This window comes from Canis aureus, chromosome 15 (assembly GCF_053574225.1).
Source record: "Canis aureus isolate CA01 chromosome 15, VMU_Caureus_v.1.0, whole genome shotgun sequence".
NCBI lineage: Eukaryota > Metazoa > Chordata > Mammalia > Carnivora > Canidae > Canis > Canis aureus.
Window position 1 is genome coordinate 22,260,194 of NC_135625.1, and position 7,012 is coordinate 22,267,205.

General features: G+C 33.7%; 1 long non-coding RNA gene across 2 annotated transcripts in view; it reads left to right on the top strand.

Moving 5' to 3' along the window:
• The window catches only part of LOC144284361 (uncharacterized), a 125,539-nt gene that overhangs the window by 65,426 nt on the left and 53,101 nt on the right, over positions 1–7,012 (top strand). The gene's annotated exons all lie outside the window — the stretch shown is intronic.

A 7,012-nucleotide genomic window follows, 5' to 3' on the forward strand; every position in this document is an offset into this window, starting at 1 on the left:
CCTTAAACACTATTTACTTATCGCCAAATAACAGGAAAACGAACTAACCATCTTAAAGATAACGACAAGAAATCATAGTCATCTTTACATATGTACATATACACATACTCACATAGAGCACAATTATTAGAACAGATACATACAAGCAAAGATCCCATTAAAGTTCAACTTCAGCAGTAACAAGGTATAGACATGCGTAAACAAAGTAAAAAAAAATGCAACTATATGATATCATGGGCTAATTTTTTCAAAAAATGCAAAAACAAACTGCCTTTTGAAAAAGTAGGCTCCACAGGTTTTAATTCAAATTTATCCAAGCTGCAAGAAAACAGTTAAAAGCATAAAACAATGTCAGGACTCAGATTAATGTCTTATGCTTAGCTTTAAAAAAGATTATTTTTTATCTTTTTTTAAGTTCGATTTTAGTTCCAGTTACATAACATATAGTGTTGTTAGTTTCAGGTGTACAATACAGTAATTCACTTCCACACACTGCCCTGTGCTCATCACAACAGCTATATTCCTTAATCCCCTTCACTTATTTCACCCATCCCCCCCCACCCTACACCCTCTGGTAACCATCTGTTCTTTATAATTAAAAGTCTGCTTCTTGGTTTGTCTTCCTCACTGTTTTATTTTTCTTTTGCTTGTTTGCTTTGTTTCTTAAATTCCACATGTAAGTAAAATCATATGGTATTTGTCTTTCTCTGACTTATTTTGCTTGGTGTTATACTCTCTAGCTCCGTCCATTTCATTGCAAATGGCAAGATTTCATTCCTTTGTATGGCTGACTAATATTCCATTGTGCATATATACATATATAATATATATGTTCACATATATACGCATATACACATACATACACACGTGTATATATGTATAATGTATATGTATGTATATACATATATAATGGAATATTACACATGTAATGGAATATACATACATACATACATATACCACTCTTTATCCATTCTTCAGTTGATGGACACTAGGGCTGCTTCCATATCTTGGCTATTGTAAATGCTGCTATAATCATAGGGGTGCACGTATCCCTTTGAATTAGTGTTCTGATATTCTTTGAGAAAATACCCAGTAGTGCAATTGCTGGATCATAAGGTAGTTCTACTTTTTAACTTTTTGAGTTTTCCATGGTGGCTGCACTACTTTGCATTCCCACCCATAGTTCAAGAGGGTTCTTTTCTCTCCACATCCTTGCCAACACCTGTTGTTTCTTGTGTTGTTGACTTTAGCCATTCTGACAGGTGTGAATTTGTATCTGTGGTTTTGATTTGCATTTTCCTGATGGCAAGTGATGATGAGCATCTTTTCACGTGCCTGTTGGTCATCTGGATGTCTTCTTTGGAGAAATGTCTGTTCATGTCTTCTGCTGATTTTTAGATTGGATATTTGGTTTTTGAGTGTTGAGTTTTTTAAGTTCTTTATATATTTTGGATACTAATCCTCTATCAGGTATGTCATTGGCAAATGTCTTCTCCCATTCCATATGTTGCCTTTTAGTTTTACTGTTTGCTTCCTTAGCTGTACAGAAGCTTTTTATTTTGACGTAGTTGCAATGGTTTATTTTTGCTTTTGCTTCCCTTGCTTCAGGACACAAATCTAGAAAAGATTTGCTGCCTCTGTTCTCTTCTAGGATTTTTATGGCTTGAGGTCTCACATCTAGGTCTTTAATCCATTTTGAATTTATTTTTGTGTATAGAATAAGAAAATGGTCCATTCTTTTGCATGTAGCTGTCCAGTTTTCCCAACACCATTTGTTGAAGAGACTGTCGTTTTTGCATTGGATATTCCTTCCTATTTTGTTGAAAATTACTTAACCATACAATTGTTGGCTTATTTCTGAGTTTTCTCTGCTGTTCTATTGATCTATGTGTCTATTTTTGTTCCACTACCATACTGTTTTGATGCCTCAAGCTTTACTTCTCTTTTTCAAGATTGCTTTGGCTATTCGGAGTCCTTTGAGGTTCCATACAAATTTTAGGATTGTTTCTTCTAGCTCTGTGAAAAATGCTGTTGGTACTTTTATAGGGATTGCATTCAATGTGCAGATTGCTCTGGTTAGTATAGACACTTTAACAACATTTGTTCTTCCCATTCATGAGTATGGAATGTCTTTCCATTTCTTAGTGTCATCTTTAATGTCTTTCATTAGCATTCTATAGTTTTCAGGGTACAAGTCTTTAACCTCTTTAGTTAGGTTTATTCCCAGGTATCTTATTATTTTGGGTGCAACCATAAATGGGATTTTCTTAATTTCTCTCTCTGCTGCTTCATTATTAATGTATAGAAATGTAACCAGTTTCTGGTTGATTTTTGTATACCGACACTTTACTTGAATTAGTTTATCAGTTCCAGCAGCTTCTTGGTGGAGACTTTAGGGTTTTCTATATATAGTACCATGTCATCTGGAAATAGTGAAAGATTTACTTCTTCCTTACCAATTTTGATTTTTTTTTTCTTTATGTTGTCTGATTGCTGTGGCTGGGACTTCCAGTACTGTGTTGAATAAAAGTGATGAGAGTCAGATAAGAGGACCTTAGGGGAAAAGCTCTTACGTTTTCTCCATTAAGGATGATGATAGTGATGGGTTTCTCGTAGATGGACTTTATTATGTTAAGGTATATTCCCTTTAAAACTACTTTGTAAATGGTTTTTATCATAAGTGGATGTTGTACTTTGTCAAATGCCTTTTCTGCGTCTATGAAAATGCTCATATGATCCTTATCCTTTTTCCTGTTGATGTGATGTATCATGTTGTTTGATTTGAGAATATTGAACCAACTTACAACCCAGGAAGAAATTCCACTTGATCATGGTGAACGATTTTTTTTAAAAAAGTATTGAATTCAGTTTGCTAGTATTTTACTGAGGATTTTTGCATCTGTGTTCATCAGAAATATTGGCCAGTAGTTTTTGTTTGTTTGTTTGTTTTTGGTTTTTGGTTTTTTTTTTTTTTTTTAGTGGAGTTTTTGTCTGATTTTGGTATCAAGATAATGCTGGCCTCAAACAATGACTTTGGAAGTTTTCCTTCCTTTTTTATTTTTTGGAATAATTTAAGGTATTAGTTCTGTAGTAGATATTAACTCTTCTTTAAATGTTTGGTATAATTCCTCTGTGAAGTTATCTGGTCCTGGACTTTAGTTTGCTGGGAGTTTTTTTTTTTTTTTTTATTGACTCAACTTCTTTGCTACTTTAAAATTTTTTATCACTGTATTTATAAATATAATTGCAGTACATTTTGGTGTCTGTCTGCTTTTGTTGATTTTGGTGGGAGTTCTCTGTGCCTCCTAGATCTGGATGTCTGTTTCCTTCCCCAGATTAGATAAATTTTCAGCTATTAATTCTTCAAATAAATTTTCTGTCCCATTTTCTTTCTTTCTTTCTTTCTTTCTTTCTTTCTTTCTTTCTTTCTTTCTTTCTTTCTTTCTCCTTCCTTCCTTCCTTCCTTCCTTCCTTCCTTCCTTCCTTCCTTCCTTCCTTCTTCTTCCTTCTTCTTCCTTCTTCTTCTTCTGACTCCTTACAATGAAAGTTACTACATTTGATAGAATTATTGACTTCCTTAAGCCCTCATTTTGCATAATTCTTATTTCTCTTTTGTTCAGCTTGTTACTTTTCACTATTTTGTCTTCTAAGTCGCTAATTCATTCCTCTGCTTCTTGCATCCTGCTGTCCATTCTATCAAGTGTGTTTCTCATTTCATTTATTGTATCCTTCATCTCTACTATGTTATTCCTTATCTCTGTTTTAAAGGTCTCACTCATGTAGTCCACTCTTTCCTCAAGTCCAGTGAATATTCTTATGCTCATTGCTTTGATATCTTTATTTATCAAGCATGTACTTATATCTGTTTTGTTTAGATATCTGGCCATGGCCTTGTCCTGTTCATGCATTTGGGATAAACTTCTCTATCTTCTCATTTTGTCTGCCCCTCTGTGTCTGTTTTTTGTGTTAAGAAAGTCAGCTGTGTCTTCTGCTCTTGCAAGTAGTGACTTTACGAAGAAGAGGTCCTGAAGTGCGCTGTAGTGCAGTGCCTCTGTTCACCAGACTCTGGCCCTTCAGGAGCATATTTTATGTGTTCTTTATGCACTACTGTTGTATCTGAGTCACTTTTCCTTTCCTTGAAGTCATCTGCACTGACTCTCTGGCTGTTATGGGCTGTGCTTGCTCTCTGTTAGTGGGACCCAAGCAGGCTAGCTCTTGGGCGGGGGGCATGCCACTGGGGAACTTCGGAGCAGGGAAGTTGGTGTTAGCAAAATACTGCTAGGCCACTAGCCCTATGCTGGATTCCGTGAAGTGCTGTGGTGGCTGGTGCCTGCATGTCAATGCAGCCAGGGTGTGCAGCTGGGCATGCTGTGGTTGTTTCCCTCATATTTAACTATTTTGAATTATCTAAACACTTATTCTCTAGCTCAATAGTCACAGAGTCAGCGAAGATATCATAGCTTCTAGGCACTAATACTTAAGAGTTCTTAGAGATTTGTTGAAATCATTATGGGAATAGAAAGTACAATTCATTTTTCCATTCCAAACAAAACTACTTTTTACTCTATGTTAATAAATCAGATATATTTGCATCACTCACTGGGAAGTCACAGTTCTATCAGAAATTAGAGACCTGATTACCACAAGAAAAGAGAGGATCAGTATCTAATATCTAAAAGCAACAGTAATCACTTGGTTTTGAAATGGGCATATTAATCATAGACTTTTTGTCATCAAAACACAGAAATGTGTCCTTGTAATAAACTGTTTCCTAGGGTCAGACCATTATTACTTACAATGTAGCACAACATCTAAACAGCCTTTGATTCTTTAAAGCTGTGGATGCTATTCATGGTCTTGAAGACCATCAACATTAAAGATGACACAAAAAGCAGCTTATTGGCGAAAATACACAATATGTATAAGTACACACAGGCACCCATACACAAAATTGTTCTCCCATGGTAGGCTCTTTAATGGAAAAAAATATTGATAAGTAATTGCTTTTATTAATTTAAAATGTTTCTGTTCTAGAGATGGTAAATATTACAAAATATGATTAAGGCTTATGATTCTAAAATAATCATATGTCCCAACATTTCAAGACTTTGGCACAGCTAAGATCACACTCCTCTAAATTTTATAAATACCAGACAATCCCCTGGTACCCATTTAGTTTGTTACTGGATTTTTACTCTGTTTGTTACTGTTACATAATATGTACACTAAGATTTTGATTAAGTATCTCACCATTTGGGCCTTTCCCTATATCTTACAAATCTACTTTACATTCAGTCTTTGGTGTTTCAAAGACCTCTGCTAAAATAAGTACTCACTTATCAGCAACATAAATATTGAATATGATGAAAACCACTTTCTTTTCTTCTCTAAATTTTCACAACACAGTTTTAGGATATTTACAAAAGTTGTGATCAATATAGGAAAGCTTGTGTTACCATTGTGGAGAACATAGCACTTTTTGTACTGTACAAGATAAAATTTTTTTTAGTGGAGATTCCTTTTTTCAAGCACAAAAGTAGGGAAAAGTAAAAAGTGGGAAAAATAAATTTTAAAAATTATTTTTAAAAAGAAAAGACTGCTTATGCTCAGGCATTTCTCAAATATAATAATTTTGTAATTTAAACTGACTTGAAATGTACCTGTTTTATGCCAAATGTGTTTGCTTACTCACAGTGAAATATTTGATGATGCATCAGAGACAGTCCAAAAAATGGTCAAAATTATTATTCATTACATAACATTCAGGCCGAATGTGTTTACTCAAGGAGCAATTATGAATTTAATATGTAAAATTGGTTAACCTCTCATATTACTTGCCAGAATATTTAAAATCTGGTAGTTTCTTCTGTCTTGTCAGGAAAAAAGTCGTATTTATACATGGAAATGATTCAAACATAAATATTTGGTAATGAAATATACAGTAGAGTAGACAAACTGAAATTATTCCTCCCTCCCCTCAATCTGTAGTAGTTATTAGTCTTAAACAAATAAAATCATGTTTTATGTGATTATGTAGCTTACATAATAACATATAGGCAATATGTCCCAAATTAATCTCTTCCAACAGGTATAAAAAATAGAATATGTTTAGAAGTGACATTCTCTGGTAGCAAAAAAAAAAAAAAAAAAAAGAAGAAGAATCCTACATGATTTAAATTTTTCATAAAAGAATAGAATTGAGGCAGTCCTTCCAGTCGTAATATTCCAATGATTTACTTAAATCAGAATGTTCAAAATCTTTGGTCTATCCATTTCAATTGGATATTAAAATAGGAACTTGAATTGCATAATGCTAATAACTGCACATAATTCTAGCAATTGATCTTAGAAAAGACAATGAGATGTTTTGCTATCCTTGTTACAAATCAAATAGTTTTGTGTAGATTTGGCCTATCCAGAGTTTCAGATTCCACAGTGCTTTGGAAAAAAGGCATCTCCCCCTAATATTAATATTGGTACTATTTTCAGCCTCACACAGCCTCCAGACTATGCAGTGAAATGCAAGCTATAAGCAAGTAAAAATATGCATAAAATTTGTAAATGTGCCACTCAAAATTTTATTTCTTTTCATTTCTAACCCTCACTCACATCACCACTGGTACTCCAAATAGAAGGAAGACTATAAAATTATTACATTGATAATAACTCTGATAGATTAAAGAGGTTTAATTTAATAGAGGTTTATAGCTGATTAACACAACACAGCAAACTTCATGAGTTAGCTTCCTTGAATAATGCAGCACATCTTTGGCCATGTTATTCACATACCAATTTGTACTAAACAACAGTCCATTTGATAGTTATCTTGTAGCCTAAAAAGAGTTAATATTTCAGTCTACAAAATTGTTTGTACACTGGAAAACCAGGCACAACTGATCACATATTTGAATTTTTCAGAGGCAAAAAACAGTTAGCTAAGGACATCCTACTTATTGATATTATAGTGAGAAAGCCAGTGATAATATTTTAAATGTTTATAAAGTTTCTACAG